At 47.1% G+C, this 25,891-nt stretch overlaps 1 long non-coding RNA gene across 1 annotated transcript; it reads right to left on the minus strand.

Annotated features, from left to right (window-relative positions):
• Positions 1 to 14,849: 14,849 nt before the first annotated feature.
• Positions 14,850 to 24,683, minus strand: LOC116498182. The gene is made up of 3 exons (XR_004254157.1): positions 24,535 to 24,683; positions 23,257 to 23,367; positions 14,850 to 14,909 (listed from the first exon to the last, which is right to left on the minus strand). It is a non-coding gene; the product is annotated as an uncharacterized LOC116498182 (long non-coding RNA).
• Positions 24,684 to 25,891: the final 1,208 nt, after the last annotated feature.

The raw sequence follows: 25,891 nt of genomic DNA on the forward strand, positions 1-25,891 counted from the left end.
GGCTACAGAAGGGGTGACGCTTTTGCTAGCTACAGCTGTGAGCAGAGGACATCTCCCTTCATCCAGGAGGGCAGAAGTTTATGGACACCCTGGCAGTAGGACCGGCAGCCCTGCTGCAGCCTCGCTGCTCAACCTGGGCTGCTCTGGCCCTGGCTGTAGCTGCAGCCCACACCCAGAGGCAGTGTGGGCACCAGGACAAGCTCAGCACCACAGCATGCTGGTACAGGCAGTGCCCCAGGGCCCAAAAACACGGTCAATGGTCCACCAAGAAAACCAGACCTCATGGGCAATGCAAAGGCAAGGGCAATTTCTCCATGCCCCAGTTTTGGCAGGGTGCAACAACAACATATCCATCACCTGCAGGCAAGCACAGGTCTCCACTGGGTAGCAAATTAACCAGTTATCTTCTGAGACCCCTGCTACCTGTGAAATTTGGGTACGGTTGTGAACCACGGCCATGGCCAGGAGTGTTTGTGCCCAGGCTTTTGGCTTGCACAGATCCACAGGAGGAAGAGGCCCCAGGAGGAAAGAGTCAGCTGCACCCACCTGTGAAAGAGATGCTTCCTGGGGTTTTTCCACTTCTTAACTTACTGCATGCTTAATTATCCTGAAGGAAAAATGCAGGGAGGGAGGGTATAGTTAAGGCAGACTCGGGCAGGCTCATTTAAGGAGGCCTTTTGGTCTAGAGGACTTCTGCGGTGCACACCTCTGACGTACCTGAGGAGCACTCCGTCCTTATAGGATTTGGTCCTCACTGGAATTCTACAGATGGGGCACAAAAGGACTTGCTCAAGATAATAGGGCTTATGAAAGAGAGGGTGCTAAAGAGGTCTATTTTTTAGCTACTGCATTAATCACCGGCCCTGCAACCCCCTGACTGTGCAGTGAGCACGGTCACTAAGAGCTCTGCCATCACCTAAGCTCCAGGGATCTCTGCCCTGAAAACCCAGGACTTGTCCCCTCAGATCAGCTCTTCTGAACTGAAGGGGTCTCCCCAAATCTCCCCCAGCCGCCCACCTCACCCAGCCCGACAGGCGGCCACAGGCCCCTGAGGAGGGGTCTGGTGGGGTGAGCGGCCTGTGGGACTGTGCCTCCCTCGGCAGGGGTTGTGATTCCAGTAGGATCCTGCCCCTTTTCCCTGTTATAGGGAATCGCTGAATGGTTTAGGTTGGAGGGGACCCTTGGGTTATTTGGTTTCTCTTGCAGCTGATCCCAACGCAGAAGAGGGGCAGGCGTCAGAGGCATGGGGTCAGTGGGGTCCGCAAGTTCAGGCCCAGCAGGGCTCCCCCCAGCCTGTCCCTGCATGGCAGAAATGAATCCCAGCACCAAGCCTAATTAGCTTTCTAGCCCTTGGGGCTGTAATTGTGAGCCAGCGTTAACACAAGTCTCGCACCTTGAGGGAGGCAGAGACTTCTCCCAGCTGAAGGGAGTGTTAGCCTTGGAATGCAGACACCTTTCAATTAGCTCTAAGCCAACTATTTCACTGCTAATTACAGAACTTGATCTTCCTCCAAAGATCTGCAGAGCCTGCAGTAAGTTATACGCAGACACAGTGATGCAAAATAAGTTGTGAATTGTGGTGTCAGACTTTCACTTACATGTTCCTAATTCTTTACTTTCCTCACAGTCACACACCAGTGAGGTCGGTCTGTCACAATTGTGTTGTGTGCTTTTTTTTTCATTTGTTTTCTCACTAGTAGATTTTTTAGAAATTTCCTATCACAAACGTTTAAAAAAGACACGAGTTGAAAGCTTCATGAACAGACTTGTTATAAAAAAATGACATAATTTTACCAAAAAAAATGATAAGGAAAGAGGCTGTATTTGCAGCCATCGCTGCCTTCAGACAGCCTGAACTTACACAAGCTGAGGAAGATGATGTTTTTCAGCAGGCTGCAACCTGCTGAAAGTGGAGCTTTGATGGGAGCAGAGTCAGTGCCATGCAGTGCTCACCCTCTGCTTGCCTGTATGTTGCATGGTGCCTGCTGCTTCTCAGCACAACCTGCTGCTTCTCCCCTCCCCTAGCCCCCTGTCCCAAACAATTGTCCCCTAGCTCCTTCCCCAGAAACTCGTGTAATGGTAGAATCCCCCTTGGTGTATTTAGAGGTGACAGTTTTATTAGCTAGCAGTGAAACGCTATTAGTTCTGCCTACAAATGCTGCATTTTTCATACCCTTTTATGTATAGGCACAACGGCATTACTGTTACAAACCTGCTTAAAACCCTTTAAATTCAGAGCCTTTTTATGCAGTATGGCTTTTACCATAACCTTTAAAATACTCTGTTGATGGTAAAACAACCACCCTGATGGACTACTCAGAGGTTTTACCATTTTACACCAGAGATGCAGCAACAGCCACTTTCAAAGCAGTTTTACAAAGCCCCAGTCTGTTGTTGTTGTTGCTATTTTTTTAAGGAAGTCATTGAAACCTGTAATTTTCATCTCTATAGTTTAAATTGTTTCACTCCCAGAAGCGTGATGTCATTCTGGCATCAGAGGTGCACAGAGATGGGTCTGAAAGCAGGCTGTAGGTGAATAAAGTCCACTTGTTTTTACAATCTGACCCCTGCAATACAGTCATGAGTCAGGTAAAAGAAAAGCCGTAGCTAGTTCCGTTTCTTTGCCAGGCAAATAGCCCCGAATCATCTTTACTCTAATGCCTCTTTATGCAGTCATTTCACAATGTTCTCCCTGGTGCATTAGACTGGAAATTAATGACCTGCCTGGCAGAGATAGGCCAATCTGTTAGGTCAAGAGGCTTTGTTAAAAAACAGTTATTGGGGATTCTAAAATTATTAAAATTTTGAGCCCAAAGTTTCCTGACCTCAAAAAAGGGGGATAGGAAAAATGAAAACGATGGAGCCTGGCCGTGTTTCAGGGAGGTAAGGAAAAAAGAGTTTTCCTGCCAGGGCAGCTCTTGGCCACTTGGCACTCAACACCTTCAAAAACCACAGAAATGTTCTCAACTCTGGCATTAACCGTCAGAGCTCTATTTGTCCCTGATGTTCCACGTGGGGAAATAAATAACCGACTGCACAGACTCACCAATGCCACTGCCTTTCTGCTAAAGCACTGAAACATGCTGTCCCTGTGCAAGCCCCCTTGACTGGTGAAGTTTGTTCCTCCTCTGCTGTGCTCATCTTCCTCCAGAGGAAACAGCAAGGACCAGGACGCGGCTCGAACGCCAGCAAGCCTCGCAACCCGTTCATTCTGCCCCAAACAAGGAGGGCTGGCAGAGCCATGTGGATCCCTTTCCTAGAACAAAGGGAACAAAATTATTTCCAGCTTTTCAAATTCTTCTCAGAATAATATGTCAGCTTAGTCTGTATTGCTATCCTGTGACCAGAGTTTGGAGAAAAAAAAGGAATCAGACAAATTCCCATGCTGGCACAAAGGCTATTTGCTTTTCCAGAATGAGCACAGGGAAGAGCTTGCGAGACTATTTTAAGCCCTAGGTATGTTTCAAAGGGACATCACTCAAAGAGGCAAGGGAAGAGCCCAGGCAGTGCTGAGGCAAGAGGGAATCCCAAAGAACCAGCCTCATGACCAGGCTGCAAGACCCTCTTTCATCCTTCACATGAGCTAAAATAAGAGTTGAAAGGAAGAATGTTGTGGCAGGAAAATCACCCGCAACAAAGGGACCTCAGGAACAGAAGCAGGAGGTTAATTTGCTGCTGCGCTGATGTAACTGAAGCCAGAAGTTTACCCCTGGCATTCCTGTGACAACCGCAGTGATTATGTTAGCCCCTGGTTTCACCCGAGAATGATTTCAGCTGGCAGCGGAGCTCAAGTGCCATGTTCCCTGCAGGATGAACTTCTGAAGTTATGTACCCAGCACTCATTCCCTGGGTATTTTGAGTGTAACTTTAAGGACAGTCATCCTGCAGCTCAAGCAAAGAGTTCTGAGATAGAGAAGCACATTTATAGCAGCACTGTTGTGATCGGCAAGGCTTTTACACTCCAAACACAACTGCTCAGCTCCTGGCCGTGTGCATTCTCAGCAGCAGCAGCTCTCCAACCTGCGACCCCAGGATCCCTGGTAGGAGTGCTGCTAACAGCAGGCAGGCAGCCTCACCCTTACCTGCCAGGGGTCCCACAGCCATGCAGCTATGTCAGCACTAGTTTTCAGGGACATGGTGTTAGACCCAAATCCGTGAGCCCAAGACCAAACCCATTCTCCCTTTGCCATCTCAAGGCCCGAAATGGTGCTTGCTGCACGGCCCCCCACCAGGCTTGGCTGGCTGCTGCTGCAGCTCCTGCCAACATCTGCTCGGCTCTTTCCCACACTCACAATCTTATTTCTGCTCTTCCACAGGCTATGGCAAGATTAGCCTTGAGGGGAGACGTGTCAGTGCCTGCAAGCCTGGTCTCATCTGCTGCCATCGCTCGGTGCAGCCTCTCCTCCAGAGCCAGCACTGGGAGGTCATCGCTTGCCTTGGGTTCGAATGCCAGAAATACCCAACCCAGCAGTGATTTCTGGCTCAAAAGCTGCCACTTCCATAGGAGCCTCCGGGAAGGGGAAGGGATAGGCTTTGCTTAATCGCTTTGTTTTTAAAGTAGCACTCTCTCATCCTATTTTTGTCCCAGGGTTATTTTAATTGGACAGTTGGGAAGCTCTTTGCAGCTCATTCAAAAGGAGCAGACCCTTTAGCGCTACCCCATCCCTGTCCCTGCAGAGGCTTGTTCCAAGCCTTCCACACAGTGACTTACCAGACAAAAGGGAGAGCCCTTGATCTATGCCAGTGACTCCTAAGTGACGTGGGGCACAGCAGGGATGGGAAGGAGATGCTATGAAAGGGTTTTCTGTCTCCTTGAGCTGCTTCCTGAAGTTGTCATGCCCTGTGAATACCCTTGAGGCAGGTGAGTGGCACAGCAGAGAAGCAGCAGGGTGGGACACACTCACAGCGTGCTTGGCATGGGCAGGCTGCCTTGTAGCTGGGAGGCAGGACACAGCAGCACAGGAAAAGGCACCTTAAAATAATCTTGTCACTGGAGTCTCTCAGATGAGGCCGCTAAATGAGGTCAGGGTTTGGCAACTCCCATCTTCTTGCAAGGCTGATAGTTTCATTTGGTGGTGGTTGAGCTCCTTTATGAATGTGGGTGTTCCTGTTTGCACATTCCTGCAACGTCTCCCATCTCCCATTGGTTCCTGGCAGAGGGAAGCTACAGGGGGACAACAGGTCTGGTCCTGATCTCTTCAGCACCACCACCACCTCAGCACGGTCTCTGTACCACTCAAGCCTCTCCTAAATACAAGATCAGAAACAGGTCCTTTCTATTCCCCAAGAGACACATCTGCAGCTGGGGCTCCTTGGCACGCTGTTCCATGTACAGGACATGGGCTCCTAATCTGGGAGCACCCTGGGTTGTTCTGCCCCAGGAAAGAGCAAATTGGGCAGTGCAAACCTTGGGATTTTGGATGGCACCTGCAGAGCTGAAGTAAGAACAGTCAGCAACCATCAATGCCCGAGTTTCTTCACACTCCCTCCTCAGGATACTGTAAAATTTAACTGCAAGAAGCATATTTGTGTCATGCAGACTGGTAAATTGTAACAACTCTTCCTCAGTATTATACGCTTGCCCTTTTCTCAGGGAAAAGGCATTGGACAACAACAGCCCTTGCAGCAGCCTCTGTGCTGCAGCCTCTGCTGCTAGAAAAAAGAGCATCCTGCTGGGGGCTGCAGCAGGTCTGGCCACACATCTCCCCCTGCTTTGTGCAGAGCCAGCAACATCTCCTAGGCCAGCAGCTAGCATGGCTGCAGCCCCTGCTGGAGCCAGGCTTCAGTGGGAGAGTCCTACTGATATGCTCCTACTGGGGTTTGGGCCTTCCCCAGGCCGTAGGATGGAGGACAAAAGCATTTCTCCTGTCCTGTCCTTTCCAACGCAGAACAGAGAAGCAGCCAGGAGCTGACCCTGCTCTGCCAGCCCCAGCTACATGAACCAGTGCTGAGATTACACGTGTGAGATATGAGCGAAGGGGAGGGAGGGTAGGGGCTCCACAGCAGATGTATTCTTCTTCCACGTCCTTTACAGGAAGATAGTCATAAATATCATGGGTTACGGCTGGGCCTGGGGTTCATGCTGAGTTTAATGGACTGTGCTAAGCAAGCAGTGTGCGTGTGAATGTGCATGTGTATTTCTTTTCTCTTGGAGCAGGGAAGCTGTGCTGGGTTCTCCATACCTGGCTGACAGCTCCTGAGTCAGGGAGCTCTGCGGCTCAGCTCAGGTTAAGCTGGCATTTCAAAATAGTGCTGGTGTATTTATGGAGGGGAAGCAAGGCAAAATGGTTCAGTATAGGTGACCATGGAGTATATTTATGAGAGCTGTGGGAACCTTGGACCTGGAGAAAGCTAGCGAAGACTGACCAGAGGTCAGCCCTGGGAGGAGCTACACCAGTTTCCACCAGTTGAGGATCTCACTTCAATTCCCCTAAGGCTTTTGGCACTCGAGCTGCTAGGGTGCTTTTGGAAATTATCCTAAGCATTTGTCTGCATCTTTAGACCCCTACCTACCTTCAGTTCAGCACTGGAGCTCCGTTTCTTCTAGCAGCTGGGGCTGTATGATCAAGGTTGTGGCCTGACTGGGGGCTCAGAGCCAGCAGAGAAGCTGCTGTCTGCATCCCCAGAGCTCAAAGCCCACCTCTGTTGGAGCATCCTGCTCCTCCCCATACCTGCAGCACCTCGCTGGAACCGCTGTGCCCGTGGCAGGATGACTCCTGGTTACACAGCCCCACGAACTGCCCCGCCGCAGTCCCCATGGCATCCATCAACACACTCCCTCCTTCTTTGTTTACAAACTAGAAAAACCCAAATTCTTGCATTACTGAGAATTTCCGCTCAGCTGTGGGTCACATTTTGAGATTCCTCTGTTTTTCTTTCCAAGTAACAAATGTTTGTTTTGCTGAAGGAAAGGGAATGATTCTGTTCCACTCAAATGGGTGTAAATCAGAAGCAATTCCCTTGAATCCAAGGGGTCAGAAGCACAGAAAACCCAGAATAGGAATGTATCCTGCCCATGTCTATGAGCATATGAAGGCCAGATTTCTTAATTCCTTTACCCCCCACTGCTTTTGTTCTCTTCCCACCCTTACCCCGTCTCCCTGTTAGACAGAATGTCAAGACTGGGATTCAAAGAGCAGTTATCACTAGATGTTTGTTTTCTGTTTTTTTAATAAATATATGATGATCTCCAGATGCTAAAGAACCAAGCAGGTTTCAAATGATCGCCTCTGCTCCCATTTACACAGCTATAAATCCTGAGTCACTCCACTTACTTCACCAGACTAATGCCAGATGAGAGCAGAGGAACTACGATCAGCATCCAACCCCGAGTTACTAAAAGCAAACTGACCAAGTAAATTTCTTAGAGAAAGACTTTTACAAAGATTAATGACAGGCAGACAAAGAAACGAGGAGCCTTGGGACGCATTTCTCTAAGTCACAGCAATTTTCACTTAAGCAACTGGGACATTTTTTAAAGCCCAGAACAAGAGAGACAGAACTATTTAATGCGCTCAACTGACCTAGTTTATTTTTTTTTTCATTTTAAGAAGATACATGCTTACTGGGAACATGAATGAAAAGGTCCCGTTCACAACTTTGCCTTGACACCGCCTGAACTGAAAAGTCATCTGGGTTTAAGTCAACATGACTCAGGCATGAGGCAGAAAGAATGGTTCCCACAGCCCCGGATCAGGAATGGGTGCCCCTGAATACAACTGTTGCTGCTCCCGCTGGTGCCAGGAGCTCAGGCAGAGTCAAAGGAGCTTCTTCTGGGCTTATGCAGCTACTGCTGAAACCAGAATCAGATGCAGTTTTGAGATCCACCCGATAACAAAGCTCTTGCTTTCCTAGATCTGGTTATGTACAGTTAGTTGCAAATGTATTTAGCTTATTTTCAGTGGGCCAGATTTACCACTGGTTAGAATCTGGGAGATGGAAAGCATCTAATGGGAAAAAGTCTTGGAATTAAGGCCTGGTGATCCTGGTGATCCTGCATGGCTGAGAAGCAGAAATTTCTACACAAAATGTTCATACTTGCACACTCATCCAGCTCCTCAGGACTTCAAGACAGACTTTAACATCACCTGCACATTTTTTCTGACCAATTTGGGTTTGACATATGGTTAAGGCTCCTGTTTATGCCACTTCTGAAGCGAATCCTGGACGGTTGTGTTGTGTTGATATAAATTTACAGACAAAGTTATTTGATTCTTCAAACGCTTCCCAGATCCTGTTTACAAATTCTTTTATGCTTTAGCTCAGATGCGTCAGCATGAGCCAGGACACCTTTCATTGTTCTGCTGGTGCAAAGCAGCCATAAACCCAGTTTAGTCAGCCAGTTAAAGTGGATTTACTGGTGCTTTGGACCTGAAGCTGCTCAGACAGCCAGAGGATATCGGTGAATACCATCTGCATGGGGCACAGTTCAGACGGCCCCTTACAAAAAGCGCATACTTTCCTAAGAGAGATGTTTGTGACACTTTATGCTCTCTTCCTTCCGTAAACACAGTGCACTTTATTGAAAACAGCTGGATTTGCACCGGTGTCCAAGAGATTATGGTCTGTACTGGTTTTGTTCTGACGGTTACAGGTGTCGAGGATGGTCAGTAAAGGGCTTTTCCTTTGAAGGTGCAAAATGGATGTGGCAAGAAAGCTGCGTTCTAGACACACACACAACCTCCTATACCGGAGCGTCTGGGCATGTTAAAATCTTTTTCACATGGCTTAGTGTTTACTGGTGTCAGAGGTGGATAGCCTCAGAGCAGCTGTTTGGCTCATTAGCTCTCAGACATGGAGAATGTTTGTCCTGGGAACAGTATTTATAACCTTCCGAGGCAAACCAGAGCCAAGATATTTCAAAACGCGGGTTGCTCTGGAGTGATATCTCTCCTCCCCAGCACCCCACCAGAAAAGCTTCTAACCAGTCACTGGGACAACCAGGACAACAGGAGATCTAGCAGAAAAAAAACATATTCTAGGTTTTGTAGGCCAGTTGTGGTTTGGGTTAACGTAAATAAAGAATAACTTGCTTGAATCGACAGATCTGTGGTGTAACGTGACCACAGCAGGTAAGGAGATAATCAGTTCCTATTCCTCCTTTATGAGAAGAAAGGTTGTGTTGTGAGAGAACCAGAAAGGGCTGTTTGCTGATGCACTTCTGTATGAATAGAGTTTACAAGCAGGCACCGTTGAGGCTTTCTAAAATGCCTAAGAACTGCGGGAGCCTCTTTGCACTACCGAAGTCATTCAGATCTGATCAATAAAAACTTGTGTGAGAAGTCAGAGAAGAAAAGCATTTTCTGCAGAATAGGTCACTTTCCTACAGTTCCCTTGTCAACTTCAAAGTTCAGGTTTTTAGAAAAGTAGCACCTATTTGACTTTCCACCCAAGGTGCCTAGCTCCCACTGCATTAACCCCACGTCTCTGACCGATGGATTTCTGTGACCAGCACTACCCAGCTAAAGGGGGCTGCCAGGCTTTCCAAAAAACATGAAACGGCCATATCCAAGCTCTCAATGCACTGTCCAAAAGCAGTAAGTGCCTCCCTTTTCACAGACAAGAGAGAAACAACTATTTCCAGGGTGACATGGTAAGCAGCAGTGAAGACAAGATTTGACCCAAACCCTACATTCTCACTAGCAGCCACTGATTTTGGGTATTCTCAGACTTGTGATGTATCACTCTGTTGATGCTAGACAAGCAGCTTGTGAAGAATCACTCAATCACTGACTTTCACACTGAGCAGGCAGACTCCAAGCATCCTTTCACATGTGCTGGTACAAATCAGAAGACCTCAAAAGACAACACCATGCCATGGTGAAACTGGCACAGTCATTGTCAGGAGGTAATTCCCACCACATACTCCTAGCTTGACTGCCAATCACATGAAACAGTCCTGTCTTTTCCCCTTAGCTCCATACACTCTCCTTTCGGTGCTTCTTGGCATGTTTACCATTTATGTGACTTTTTATCTTGATTATAACTTCTCAGCATTAGGAGGAATGGGATCAGATGGGAACAATCTGCTGCTGCTTCATTCAGAGGGTGTGAGTTGCGGCGAGTCTGAGCCTAGAAGGCATGATAAATGATAAAGTAGACAGATTATAAGCTCCTGTGAGGGAGGCTGGAAAAGCATCAAGAAGGAATAAAAAATGAAGCAGAAGAGAAAAGCCTGTTTTGAGAAAGGTGCTGGTGCCAGCTTGTTGTGTTTCTGAGGCCCAGATGTGCAGCTGTGTATTTTTACAGCAGCACCTGTCCATGTTCCTTCTTTGTGGACGCCCCCTGTAAGAAATTTCCACTAACACACCGATTCACATCTGCTTTCTCTCTCCTCTCTCACACAAAAGGCTTTTCTGTGTCCCTGGGGATGCTCCCGACCCATAAAACATCATTTCAGACAACGGTTAGAAGACCTTGTCACCGACCAGGCTGGTGGGTGGTGTTCAGGTGTGACGGGACTGATGTGGGTACTGCACACAGACCCAGGGGGGAACACAAATCACCGAGTAGCAGAGCCAAAAAAACAAACTCACAGTGCAGCAAAAAGGGGGAAAAGCATTTCATGGAAGAGAGTCCAAGCGTGTTCCAGTCTGATCTCTCATGGTACCCAGCCGGCCTCTTTTTCTCCTTGCTTCATTTCTCATTTTCACTGGTGGCAAAACAAGCAGCCTTGTAACCAGCTGGCCTTTCAGCCGGACTTCTCAGCCTTGCTCCTCTTTTGAACCGCGTGTGAATGGTACGCCAGTATTGAACATTTACCAATTGTGCACACGGTGCTTCCCAGCCACAAAGCACCTTGCAAAGTTTAAAAGCTTGGCCACAACCCCCCCGGGGAAGCAGCTTTCTATCACTGACCTCAGAGTGCAACAGGAGGAACCAGAGAGGAAGGAGGCAACTTGCTCAGGGCCACACAGCAAGCGTCCGAGCGAGCCAAGAGCGAAGGCAGCTCCGCTCGCTCCCCGCTCAGAGCCTGAACCAGGCACTGCCTTTTCACCAGCCCTGACAAGACAGATATTCCAGTGATTTCAGTGAACAAAGAGGGCCCTCTCTGCCTTGCCGTATGCTGCCATGTGTTTCCCTGCTGTCAATGATTATCCACGGGATTCCCAACAAGGACCTACAGTCACTGGCAACATCTGCTGCAGGGTTTCTCAAGAGGCCGAGGCCGGGCTGTTTTTAGCCTTTGTTTATTTGGACAAGCTCAGTGCTTGCCAGAAGTGCTCCCCCCGCTGCACGCGTGCACACACACACACACACGCACCCCCCTTCGAGCAGGGGACCCTCCATCCCACACAGGCTGCTTTGTAGGGCCCGGCTCTGCAGGAGGTTGTTCCTCCCTTCTCCCCGGAGCCAGCTGCTAAAAGCAGTGCTGAGATCAGACAAAAGATTTCACTGATCGGTCAGGCTGGGGAACACAGGGATTGTTGTCCAGAGTCAGCCCAGTGGCCTGATAAACCCAGCATCCTGCTTCTGGCACCAACCACCTGTCCTCAATGCATTAGAGGAATGCGATTTCCCGGTCCACACGCATCTCGCCAGCCATGCAAAGCCTGCCGTGGCAGGATAAAGGTTTCCTTTCCACACAGCCAACAGAACAGGAAAAGACTGAGCTCCTGCTGTCCAGTTTGTCCCACAGGTCCCAGCTATTGGTTTCAGACAGAGCCAAGGTGATGTGCTCAGAGTTCACTTGCTCCTGAACTTCTACATGGACCAAAGAGGGCAAAGATGTGGGATTCCAGAGAAGCCCCAGGGTTCAGATCTGCAGTGTACAGGAGGTGGGTGTTCGGTGCAGGCACTGCAACACATTCACAAGATCTTCTGTACCACACAGTGTGGGTAATATTATCCCTGAGAGGCAATTATAGGCAGGAGGCCTGAAAGTGTGCAGGACTGCCAGCCCTGGGGACTGTTCAGCAGTCCCAGTAGGGGATCCAGGCCTCCTTTCACGTACAGCAGTGTAAGACAAGACTCACCCACAGGAATCAAGGAGATCACACAAGTCTAAGTCTGGCTAGAGGAAAACACACACGAGAAGCAGCCACCCACCTCTCTTCCTCCTTAATGTTTTTACTCAGCTCCAACACTCTCTGATGCACTCAGCCCTTAGCCTCGGGACAGCTCTGATTAGACTTGTGGAGTGCGAAAGTTTCAGCGTGATTCACAGCTTTCACACAAGCAAATAGGATTCATGGACCTGGCACAGAAGAAGTGGTAGACTCTGGCTTGCTCCATAGGCAACCCCCCCTAAAACAGCCATCATCTGGCCCCAGTAATTTTCCTTTGCGCCCCATTTTCCCATATATGCAAAATAGTCAAGTGTTATCCAATAAAATGCTTTGCAATCTTTAGACAAAACCAAGAAATTAAACACAATAAGTTTTCCTCTTTCTTACCAAAGCCATTCCTGGAAATTAAAGTTCCATCCTCACTTTGTTGCTAGCTGGATCTGCACTCCTGGAGGGGCCACGCCAAGAGTTACCTGTCACACCCTCTCTTTCCATGACATTTGACAACAGAAATCACAAGTCCAGGTCTTTTTAGGCATCCTGACCATTGCTAAGGAGGGTTTCAGGACAGGAGGGCTCACATTATGGAAATAGAAGAGATGGCCAAGAGAGTGGTTGAAGAGGTGGATGGTGTCTATTCTGCAAAACAAGGAACTTTTGTAAGAAACATTCCAGGAGAAATAAGGTGAAAAAGAAACACAAATAACCTTGATCCACTTCTGTGATGGGAATAACAGCACTGGAGAGATCCCCTGGCACTGCCGGGGCTCTGCATGACCCTTTTCAAACGGAGACAAAGCAAGGCTGGCTGGGAGCTGCCTTCCTGGGGAGAGGAGAATGCAACATGAGAGCAGAGGGCAAGGAAGGACAGAGAAACGCTCAGGAAGGTCGAGAAGACCTCTTCTTTGTGTCACACAGTTAGCTGCAGAGGGAAGGCTGAGGCAGAACTAACTACCAGGGGAGGTGACTGAGGGAGGAGAGGTGGACAAGCACCCCCAGCGTGGCACCAGCAGGAAGCAGTGACCTGCCATCACTGCACAAGCAGCCTGGCTACATGTAGGTATATTCCAGGAGTATTCTGCAGCTCTAAGCCTTATCATATTGGGTGGGACCTTAGCTGATCTCAGCAGTTAATTGGGACGAAACGAGCAACAGATGGATCCAAAATCTGACCTCTAAGGAACACTCACATGCTTCAGGCCTCGGTGCTGCCAGTCCACCACCACCAGGCTGCCCAGTCACTCTCAGAGACTTCTGCAGTGATGCTGCAAGGTCAGGGAACACGCTGGGGCTGTCGAGTTGACAGAGCAGTTAAAAGTGAAATGAAGGTCAGCAGAGATGTCAGGAGAAAGGAAGCCTGATGGGTTGAGCTTGGTCCCAGGAGGGAGCTAGAGTTGCTCTGCCATGCATTATGAAATCAACAAAAAGAGATTCAGCCGGATCATAAGAAAAGAATGCCTCTGATCTCCCCTTCCTCACACCCCACACAATGGACAGGAAGGATGAACAAAGCAAGCTCGTGTCCCAGGCACCCAGTAAAGGGAATTGGGGGGTCCAGACCAAGGGAGGAATCCCAGATCTGTTTGTGTTGCTCAGGGTTAAGGGTTCTTGCTCTGACTGCACTGGAAGCACTGCTAGCTCAGATTCAGGGTGGCCGTTTGGAGCTAGTGTTCTGCTGGGGCTATTGTTCTGCGTGACAAACACAAGGCATACAGTAAGTGAAATTACATGTTGGGCTTATTTTTAAAAGCAGTAACATTTGGGGAAAACTAGGACCACTTTGGGCTAAATCTGAACAACAGAAAAAATAAATCAGAACAGGCTTCATGCACATACTTTTCTATGAAGAAAGTTGTTTACAATACATTTTACACTCCAAAATAAATCTGGAATAAACAAAGCTGAACTCTTACTCATCTCTGTACTTCTTCATGTGAAAAAGTCTGCTCAGGAGAGAACCAGCCCACCATCCAGTCACCCCATAAGCCCTGTTTAACTCTTTGCGAATGGCAGTGCAGACATTGTGGAGGACAGCCTGCCCTCCTTGTTCTGTGTGCTGTCAGCTGCACAAGTGTTCCCAAATCTCCTTCCTTTGCTTCACTAGGTAAAATTCACCTTTCCTCCAAACACTGCAGAGTAGCTGCCTGTACGCCAGCTGCAGATCTGTTGTGGTAGGCACCAAGCACGAGCAGCTGAAGAAGAAAGCAGAAGATGAAATCACATTTGCTGGAAGCACCGAGCACACTTAAAAACTAGGTCTGCTCTTCCCTGTGTCTGAATGCGTGTCCCCCAGAGACGTTAGGAGGTTCAGGAGAACCTGACCCACCAAAACATTGTCGCATGTTGCACCATGGTCAGATTTGTCCCATACTCTGCCTAGAATGATGGCCAGTTTCTCCTATTTGCCGTGTTGCACAAAGCACACGTTGCCACGTTGCACAAAGATATGCCTTAAAGAATAAAAAGTGAAGCACTGATCCTTGAACATGCAGGACTTAGTTTAAAAATTCACATTCCTTCTGAAATGTAGAGAACCTGGCACTTTGCAGTCTCCTTACAACCCTTTTTTCCTGCAAACTTAGAGCCAGTCTGTGAGCTTGTTGACCATGGCAGAGCTTTCATGCCCAACAAATAGCAGAGCTTTCTACCCAGTGACCAAACACTGAAGACACAGACTGTCTCCTTGGACACAAACTCCCAACCACACACATATGTCTTGCTCGCTGCTGCAGCCAAAACTCACTTTGAGGTCCTCATGACTCAAGGGCAGGGCAAAAGAGAGCTTCAGCTTCGCCTCTAGTTGCACAAGCTGCTGGTTTTGCTTAAGCAGCTTCCATATTTCCACCCCTCATGGTCTCTAAGACTTGTTTCTGCAGCTCCAATATGGATTAGGGAACTGAGCTGAAATAAAGAAAAAAAAAAAAAAAGAAAAAATTTAAAAGGGGATTTTGTGCTTTTTTTCTGTTTAAGTTGAGGTCAATTCCCTCACTGGGCCACCCCGCAGCCATGCAGAGGTTACAAGAGGATGAGAGAAGGGAGCAGTGCAGGGACAGGAACGAGCAGCCACAGCAAGGAGAAAGTGGCTGCGTCCAGAAGCGCACCGCTGCTGAAAAGGAATACTTGTGAAACAAAATCCTGAGCCTGTCCCAGTTTGGAGCTATTTGTTTTGCAGAGGAGGCTTCAGAGTCTGTCCACTCATGACCGAGAGCCTTCCACGAGGCGAAATCCCCGCCTGGCTGCCCATCAGCTCGAAGGCATCGCCGTGCCACCACACCGCCACGTTCCTGGGTCCTCCCCTGGCTGCTTGGAACAAAACCAGCCAGCAGGTCGCACACGAAGAAACAACCTCGTTGACAGAAGGAGAAAAACATAAACCTGTTAACGCAACTAGCGCTATTAATAATCTTTAAACACCCAGGCTGAAAGTCGGGTAAGGCCCACAGGAAGCCGGCAGGCAAGTTCCAGGTCCTTGTGGTTCGCGAGAATTTCCTGCCTTGTCAGTGCACATTTCCTCTGCCGTGGGGAGGGACAGCGTCCAAGGCGAACGGCATTCCTTTTACTCACCCACCACGGCATCGTCCGAAGGCAGGGGCAGCCGAGTAGCTCTAAGGCTGACAGCTGGTGGCTCAGAAACCGAACCGCTGGGAGCCCCGAGCCAAATCAGATACGGGGCCTCGGGGACACCGGTGGCAGCTCCTGCAAGGATGCGCAGCTATTACTCAAATTAATCCTGACTGCTGCTTTCCTCAGGAAGCCAGCAGGGTGAGGAGCCTTTCCGCACCCCCTGGAGACCCAGCTGCAGGCGCTGAGCAAGCCGATGGTTCCCCACCTGCCTCTGTAGGAACAGCCCACGGGGACTGGGGGTCAAGGCTGGGGAGCCGGGGGGCTGTGAAATTGGTCCGGGCGAGTGGCAGGATCCTGCTGGGAGGCAGTCCCGGGATCCCTCTGTTTGCAGAGGAAACATTCCCCAGCGCGTTCCTCTTCATCAGCAGACAAACTTCTGGAAATCGGGCCGTTTTCAATTAGATGCCCACACATGGGTTTAGGAATCTGGGCAATCGGGTGTGTAAATGTCTGGGGCAGGATTTTTCAAAAGGGTTTGAGGTGCATGCTTGTGCAAATCCATTCTGTAGCAGTAAAGACCTGAAGGTGCTGTGGAAATGTTCTTTAATTAGTGCATGCAATTTGTGAGCTTGAATTATTTCCTTAGCCCCATTTTATAGATGGGAAAGCCAAGGTACAAATGAGGCAGCATGTTTCCCAAGGCTACATAGCGTGCTAGTGCCCGAGCCAGAAACAGACCCTACTGCTTCTGACTCCCAGCTTCTTGCTCTAATTACCAGAAAATTCCTCTCCTCTATGGCACAGCCAAATGGTTCCAATAATAAATCCAAGCTGTTGCAAAGATCAAGTCCATTTTTTCACTGCTTAACCCAAAAAAACATTTAATTTTCAAAACACAGGTTTGGCTTTTCACCAGAGAAAGGATTTGTTTTCCATTATTCATCTGTTTTTTGTTGTGTGCTTTTTTTTTTATTTTTTTTTTCTTTTTTTTTTTCTTTTTTTTTTTTTTTTCCTCTTTTTAGAAGCCAAACATTCAATCACTCCGTTCCATATAGAGTTCCTAGGCTAGGAGCACTACAACTATCGTTACCCTATAAATCTTCATTATTCTTACTATAAATACTCTTATGTATTTTTCATTTTGTTATTTCTATGACTAAATATGGCACCTTTAGAAAACCTCAGAATGCTTTCCGAAATTAAGAACTTTGAATCAAACCCTGTAGTCTTTATTTCTGAGAAGAAATGCTTTTTTATTAAAAAAAAAAAAAAAAAAAAAAAGTAACATTCCTTGATATATATCCAAAGCAATAACCCTAACCTATGCATTTTCAACACTACTTTAATTATGCCAGCCTGTGTTGGTAAAGATAACACTGCCTTACTTAGACACAGTCCTATTGCTATAATGGTGCCTTATGTTACCTATTACTGTATGGGAATAAGCCAAACGAGGATAAAATACATATATTTTTAAACTGTGCCCACTATAGGTTTGTCAGAACAAAAGAGTGGTGAAGGAGCTTTAATGTTAACAGGGACTTCTTCAAGCCTGTACAGTAATCACTGCCAGGCTAAAAAAAAAAAAAAAAAAAAAAAAAAAAAAAAATGTATATGAATATTTGTCCTTTCTGAAAAAAAAAAAAAGCAGGGTATTATTTCTAGCTTTGCTTTTTGAGTTGTTTTCTAACCTGAAAATTCAGATTCTGTGATTCTGTGGAGGCTGGAAGATTCTCAGATGACTGGAAACTAAAATAAAATAGTTTTATCGCAGAGCTTATGAGTGTAAAGACTGATCTGTTGAAAGGAGAAGCAAATGTTAATTAGATCCTTAAACTCTGTTTCTCATTCCCCATTTGGCACAAATGAGTAATTAACATTGTGGAGAAAGGATGCTTTTGTTAAAGAACTAAATCCCACAGACTCTTCCCACCTTGTCCAAGAAGCAGCAACTCGCTGTAAACAGGAGAACAATAGGGTGGTTGAAATGACTGAATCCATCCGCCTTTCATCTCTGCCTCCCCCGTGGAACCATGTGTTGATAAATCAAAGATCTACTCACTGCTCAAAGTTCTCCAGATTTCAATAATACCTGTGATACTCAAAGCACTGGGAATGATTGGCCAAGATTTGCAGCTCTTTAGGAAGGATTCTGACTCCAGTATTAGCAGCACACCGCCCAGCAACGTGACCTGCACATCCTCATCACCCTACAAGCTGGGGTTGTCCACGGTTAACTTTCCAGGCCCTGGAGGCAAGAGGAAGGGCTTCATCATGGGTCATGGCAACTTTAAAACCAGACACCTTTATGAGCCTTTTGGCTTTATTTCCTTAGGTCTAGAGGCTTGTGCTGAGCTCGCAGGGGTGAGCTCCGAAAGCAGCAGCACTCAATGCAGGAGCAAAGAGCTTGAGGGCTTGCAAGTGGTTCAAAGGCAAGTGATGAGATCGAAGTTGTTCACCGTGTGCCAGATGCAGCAACGGTGGCACTGTTAGCCCCTCTACCACACAGAAGAAGGACACGAATCATTTTTCCCTGGATGCTTTTATATGGGCACCAGCTCTCTTTCATCAAAGCCAAGAGTACCTGGAAAACTCCTACAGAGGGTTTTAAGCTATCTCAAGTTATCTTCAATACCAGGAACATTAAAGTAGGAGAAACTGCCTGGGTTGAAATTAAAAACTAAAAATAAGAAAACAAACACAAGAGCTGAACCCTGGCTGCAGAACTCAAGCCTATGAAAACCCTCCCATATTAAGCTTTTAAGTGGAAAGAGAGAGGACCTCTACCTTCCTTTAAGGTCAACACTCACCAAAACAAGAGCAAGCTCAAGGAAATCTTCTCATTCCATTTCTGTCCCAGTACTAGGACCTGATGAAAACCTTTTGAAGAGAAATAAGCAGACTATGAAGTTTACTTCTGAGAGCATGCCACTCCAAGTCAAAGAGTTCAGATAACAAGGTTTTATTTTTTTTAAACTTAGAAGACTCTTCAAGAATTCCAACCTAATTTCCTGATCCTGTTGTGTTTTTTGTTTTGTTTTGTTTTTTAATCAGAGAAGCAATCTAAATGTTTGACTGATTTTTCTGAAGCTTTCAGCACTCAACCATCACTAACAAAGAAGCTCTAGGTAAATGGCACTGTTGGCAACCAGGAGGAGATCTAAGTGGCTACAGGCTTTCTGCTCCCTGAGAGAATCAGTTCAAGCAGCCTCTTTGGGTAGAGGGAGAGAATGTTCTGCTCCAAAAATGGATCCTGCTCTATCAAATCCAGGGAATTTCAGCATCTATAGTGTTCACTACACTTACACAGTCTCGGAGCAGCCTTGCAGATTTAATGTACCCTGCAGGATGCAAAAACACAAGTATCCCATCCTAGAAGAGGTATGAATACCATCTCATCTCCCTTTCCCTTTCTCATTCATTAGAACTGGTTTATTTTTGAAGTTTCAGGTGTAAATATGGTGTGAATCCTTACAAAATTCCCTTGAGACTGTCTCTTTAGTAATTGTACCCATGATTGTCTCATTCATGGAAATGGTCAGCTTTTGTTTATTCTAGTTTATTCTGGATAGACAATTGCATTGCTATACTGTAAACCTAAAATACCACAGGAGTGGATGGGAGATTAGCACATGGCATCAATGTTTCTGTGCACCAGAACCATGCCAGCACACCTTTCCCACCCATTCAAGCTTGCTGCTTCTCCATGTCACTGAGCGTGCCTGTGTTCCAAGCACGCAGGAGGAGCAATTGTTCCCAGCCCCAAAGGAAAGCTCCAACCCCCCCATGTATTATCAAGCATATGTATGCCATACTCAGGGGGTTATAAAAACCACACACAAATTCCCATATGAAGCCTACTGCCTAATAAGAAGAAACCTTCTACAAAAAAAGCTCACTGAAATGTGCTTTGTTGGAAGTTAAGCAGCCTTCCTATCCTACCCACCGCAGAGTTAGAGGAGAACTGAGTCAGCCCTCTTACCTTTCACTCACTGGAAGACTGTCTTTAGCAAACCCTACCCTTCATCTTTGATTCCTGGATTAAATAAACCCAGCTCCTTCAGCTTCCTCCCTAGGTCTAGAGTTTTAGACCTCTGGTTGTTCTTCGTGTTCTCCTTTGGTCTCCTGTGTGTACTTCCCTTCTTAAAACACCATGCTCCAAGCTGGGAGCACCGCTGCCCACTGGAGTGGCATGATTAATTACTGTCCCTGTGCCTCACGTGACTTTCCTGCTAAGACATGCCAGAATGAAACGAGTTGTTTCCACAAAGCACCAACTGTTGAATCATATTCAGCTTGTGGTCCACTGAAACCTCCACATCCTTCTCTCCTGTGCCACTACTGAGCTACTCCCCACCTTTATTTACAAACCCACGCTGGTTTTCCTTGCTGTTGGAACAGTTGTCGGGAGAACCTCATGTATCTTTTAGTTTTAGGAAGAAATGTACCAGCAGTAAATGCCAATTCACCTACACAAGCTCCTGGAGAGACACAAAAGACAAGTGAGCTCTGCCAGTTCCCTGAGAAGCCTCTTTGTTGGTTCTCCAGCAGCATCCAAGCAAGGATAAGATTTGTAACTGCTCCAGAAATTATCCTCATGAGTCCTTCACATGCCACAACGACACACATGTTGCTTTTCTAATCAACGGCCTTTTGTGGGGTTAGGCACAAGGTCCAAGCAAACTCCAGTTGCTGCTGTTTTCAGTACTGTTTTCAGACTGCAGGTAACAAAGAGCGCCAAATCGAGCCAGATATGACATAGACAGGACCCGATGATCCTTGTGGGTCCCCTCCAGCTCTGGATATTCCATGATTCTGCGATTCTGGTCTTCCACTCGATGCCCAGCTTTGCCTCTGCTCCATGTGTCCACCAAGTTCCAGATCTTAACTTACAGTAACAGAGCACAAAAGACACATGCTCAGTGAAGATTAAACTGAACACCTCCCACCCTGCTTGGAGCATGGTTAGACTGAAACCCATGAAAGTGTTGTTATCTGCACTTTATGGTAGGGATTGAGAGAAACAACATTCAAGTCCTGATTTAGCCCCGTTAACACTAGGCATCTGCTTGAAGCACTTCAATTAGAAACTACAACAGGGAGTGGATCTTCTCCCACACGTGCTGCACTGCACTACACACACAGAGCTGTGCACAGGAGACTGGTAAACTGGCACTGCCACCTTCCACCCATGCCATGTCCAAGACAGACACCCTCAGGCACCCATCACCTCTCCCATTACAGGGTGATACCCACTGGCCATGCTGCTCAGCCTCCCTTTCCTCCCCTTCCTCCCCTGCCTGCTGATGCACTGTCCTCCCCCTGTGCTGGGCCCATTCAGACACCACATTTGAAGGCCCAGCAGGGTTTGCTGTTGCCTTCAAAGCAGACAGCAACAATTTTAAACAGGCTGGCTCTTGTGTTTTCAGCAACATCATTAGTGCTCATATCAAGTCTTTGGCTTAGCCACTTTTAGAACTACACAGCATCACCAACAGGGTGCAAAAGGCCCTGAAGCTTGTTTGTTTATTTTACCTTAAAACATCAGTGGCAAAGATCCCACAACTGACTGCATATGGAACACAAACATCCTGGGAGATGCCCCCAGAGTTGTTCTCAATCAAACATCCAAAACCAGGATTAAGTCTGCCCCATGAGATGCTTATGGAGGATGTAAACAAATGAGCCCTGCCAGCTAGTAAATTAATACTGTGAACATCCGGAACGCTCCTTTGACTTACTGACATCTTCAGAAATTCCCTGCAGGAGAATTCCCTGTAGTACCAATGTTAAAAATAAGAACCAGCCTTATTTTCTGACCCTATTCCTAGTTAATGACACCCACAGTCCTAGATGGCCCCTGCTGAATTGTGGCTTAGTGAGGCTCAGTGGTCTATTACTTGATCCCTGTGTGGACAGATGAGGCCTCCAAAGAAACTCCCTCGGAGGAATGAGTAAGGACATCCCTCAGCAAAGATATGAAGTGGATACAAACTACAAAGGGACAGGGATCAAACGATGGTGTGGGAAAAGGAATGCAAAACTAGCAAGGGGAGCACATCTGCTCATAGAAGGGAAGACTGACGGACCTGGGAATAAATTCCTCTAGCCCTGCTTGCTTGTTGATGTGCACAAGTATTCTCCAGACTGAAATCTGTATGTTGTTGCTCACAGCCACTCAGCTCAGAAGCCACCCGTAACTTCGCAGCTTGACAGACATTCCTCTAGAGGAACAAGAATGGAGTGTCCCTGTCCTCTTCAGTCATCCCTTTGTTGGGCAATCTTACAAAACCCATAGTGCCATGTTCACATTTTGCTGGTACCGCTATCACTTAAGCTTCTTCACATTTCCTTAAATACAAGGAATACTCAGCAATACTGTACCGTAAGTACTCCAAGAGCCTTCCCACTTTCACTCGGATGCACTCTGCCACACCAAACACTGTGAACAGACGGGCAAACCTGTCTCTGGAAGAACATCAGGTCTCTGCCACTGCACAGTGCTGATGTACAACAAACAGGGTCTGGCTAAGAAAAGCTGCGGACAAACACAGATCAGTAATGAGCTTTGACTACCACTTCCTTTAAGAATACCACTGGCAGCTAGAACTCGGTCATAAATTATTTTTACTTGCTGTGAGATCAAGATCGGAACAACAACTTTCATCAATAAATAAATAAGAATGACAAGTCTACAATAATTTGTAAGTATTTTATTGACAAGAAAATCCCAGACCTATACACCATTTTAAGCTGTTATCTTCATCATATAAAAAACCCTGTGCTTGATCAAAATTTAAGACATGCCATCTCATGCAATAATGGAAAACAGATTTCACTGCATATTTTCTCCTGGATTACTTAAATTACATTCAGAATCTCAGAAGCCATTCCAAGCTCAAGCTTTTGCTTTATATATCTTTATTTTTTATCGGCTTTATTATTTCAACTATCCCTGGCCAAATTCATCCCTGATCTCAGTCCATTGGCTACAGTTGTTGAGGACTGAGGATGGACTTGGCACCTGTGAGACCGACAGGGAAGGCTCTAACACAGTAATGTACAGTACCAAAAGCAGAAAAACTATTTGAGTCAGTTTCAGGCTCAAGCTAAAAATAGCAGATTCAAATTAAAATCTCCCAGGCCAGATTCTCATGCTCAAACCCATTAATTTTAAAAGCTGAGACCACTCAGTGCCTCCCAGGAGGCCCTTAACTCCAGTCAAAGTTCTTGAGAGGTAACAGAGCTCTGAAGCTCATCGGATCCAGCCCTTCAGCAAGCTAAGCTCCTAGAGCATCCAGCTAAGAAGCAGACTGCCAGCATCGCCCAGTCTTTTGGGGGGCTCAAGGATCACACCTCCAGTGGATCACAGTAAACGTCAGTCAGAATATGCTCAGCGATTTTCAGGACCAAGTCCTCGAAGCATGAAATCATTACTGTCCCAGCAGAGGTGACAAGGCATACAGATGTTTCAGCTACTGGCAGCTGACATCCACACACAGCACAGAGGAATCCCCGTGTCTTTCTATTATAAGCAGCTGCCTCTTTGCCAGTTCTCAAGTTTTTAAGGGGAAATAAACAGTTTTTCAGGTAATATTCTTCTGGCAGTGTTTTTGCTCTTTCACAAGGTTAGGCGCATAAACAGCAATCACTTCAGACATGGGACAGAATATAAAATTCTTACCTTCTCCCAGTCCAACACGATCACATGATCCTGGCTTCCTCTTGCACTTTCATTGCCCAATATCCATCTCTATGGATTATCCCAGGAAAAAGCAAGTTCTGTATTACTCAGCTGGAAAGAAAAATGGAAAGGAGTTATTAAAGACACTGGACTCACTTCATCAAGTGACAAAGACCAAACTACTGGCTTTGGGTAGCTGTAAGGTAATAACAGAACAAGCAACAGCTTTTTGGGCTCTGCAAAGCAGAGCTCAGTGCTAACCAGCGGATGAATTGCCATGTTGAAAAAAAAATCCTGAAAGCTGACACCTGAAAGGCAGTCACAGCAGGGACTCCAAAGAGGATGAGTGTGTGAAGGGATCGCAAGTGACACCTAGGCACAAAGAGTGCTAGTTGGCAACTGAATGTCTTTATTCAACTTAGTTTTAGCCGTGGTGGGTCTTGATAGCTGTCTTGATTTTCTGCCAGATTTTGCAATGTTGTAGGAAAGAGTTTGGTAACATGACCTGACGATGCCCTAGAGGTTCAAAAATCAGAAAACAAATAAATCAAGCTGTAAACATGTTTTTAATCTGATTTGTACACACTCATGGTTTCTAAACAGCTAATATTCTGGAGTATTAAGTACTGGCCATATTACAGAATGATGACAGAGATACAGATCCTACCCAGTATGAAGATAGACGATTTTCAGTCTCCTGCAAAAATGTAGTAAGAGTCGACGTTTATTACACCTTTCATCTGCAGGAAAAAACGTCATAATCAACTTTTCTTTCAATTTCAACTTTTCTTGGTCGATTTCACACATTATTCTGGAATGAGAATGTTCTGGAGCAAGGTTTAAGTGAACATTCACACTTTGCTTCACAAGAAGTTTCAGAGGATTAGCTCCTCTGCTCTGTGCTGCTCACATCAGGCTTAAGGATGCCAAATTTCACCACCTTAAAACCCTCAGCCAACAACCCGTGGTCCTGTGCTGCCCTCTCACGGGCTGCAAGCAACAGAGCAACACCACCTCTGCTCGCCGAGACCCAGAAACTACAAAAGCATTGTACAGAGGGTTTGGATTGTCCCTGTCATCATCAGCTCGATTTATGGCATGCTGCAGGGACTGCACAACCACAGCCAGTGCTTCAGCAGCTATGCCCAATGCCTGCCTTTCCATAAGAGGGTACAAGGCTCACAAGAAGCTCCTGCAACTACAAATGCTGTGTTTGGCAGCATCAAAATACCAACCAGCTCACTGGCACGCAGCCCTCGATCCTCTGGGTGCACTTACCTCTGCTCCATCATAACCAGTGGTCTTATTTGCTCCAGGAACTGCCACCTTTGATGCCGAAAGCCTGGCAAAGTAAACCAGAGAAGAGGGAGGGTCACACCATACCCAATCCAACCCCACATGCTGGAGTGATGACTTCAAAGCCCAAATCTCACAACTGTTGAGTGAAGAGGCAGCATTTGACCTCACAGACACTGCACCCAGGGGCAGCCCCCATTTGGCCAAGACAGCTGCTCCACGTGGGATTCAGAGGTGATTCTGCCCTGCCAGTCCTACAGCAGGACGGAGGGAGCAGGGGCTATGGCTGCTCAGACATCTCCTCACCCCAATAAACCACACCAAGCCTTTGGCCTCCTGCTGGCATTACCAACAAGTGTCCTGCTTTGTAAACCATGGGCCAGCACCAACAGAAGCGGTCTGAGTCACCCACCCACAACCTTCCATACCGTTTATTATTCCATATACCTCCCATGACTCTTTCAAGAAAACCTTGAAAAATTGACCGAAGTGCTTTTAAAACAACACAATGGCAGGAATGTTATCCCTTTAAGACCAAGTTATTTGAGATATGCAATGAGTTTCCATGATATTTTTGCACAGCACAATCTAGTGTACAATTATACAAAGTAATTAATTCTTTTCTCTGGTTAAAAGCCTCACAATTTTTTAAGGCAATCCCATGCTGCGTGGGGGCCTGGGCTGACAGTTTAGAGAGCTGAAAAGAATTCAACCCCCGTCTCAGAAAAAGATTGATTTTTTAATGAGGAAATTTTGAGGTTTGCTGTATTTGTCTTCACACATGAAACTCTGGAGTTTGTCATACCCATTTTCTTGCCATGGTCTACTACTGAAGGGGCTGGAAACTCACGTTCCCTTTGCAGGAAGAGCCTCCGTGCCCCCTTTGTCCTGTGCTCCTGCACTCATCCCACTCACACCATGGCCTCACCCCATCTCCTGGTCCCCTCAGCCCTCTCCTCCTCCTCCTCCTCCTCAGCTCCAGCCCTGGGCCCCATCTCGCCCCCTTCCACCCAGGCCTGCCCCTCACCTCAGGCGTCCTCACAGGGCTGGGACCCCAACTGGTGCCCCAAACCTGCTCCTGGCATCCCAAACCCTCCTCCTGGCACCCTGAACTCTCATCACAATGCCCCAAAACCTCCTCCTTGAGCCTCAAACCCTCAATTCAGCACCACAAAACCTCTCACTACCCCAAATCCTCCCCCTAGACCCCAAAAACCACTTCCTGGCATCCCCAACCCTACTCCTGGAGTCCCAAAACCTCCTCCTGACACCCCAAAAACCACATCCCAGCACCCCAAACCCTCCCCCTGGTGCTCTAAAGCCTCCTCCCGGTGCCCCA

This window comes from Aythya fuligula, chromosome 23, assembly GCF_009819795.1.
Source record: "Aythya fuligula isolate bAytFul2 chromosome 23, bAytFul2.pri, whole genome shotgun sequence".
Classification (NCBI taxonomy): domain Eukaryota; kingdom Metazoa; phylum Chordata; class Aves; order Anseriformes; family Anatidae; genus Aythya; species Aythya fuligula.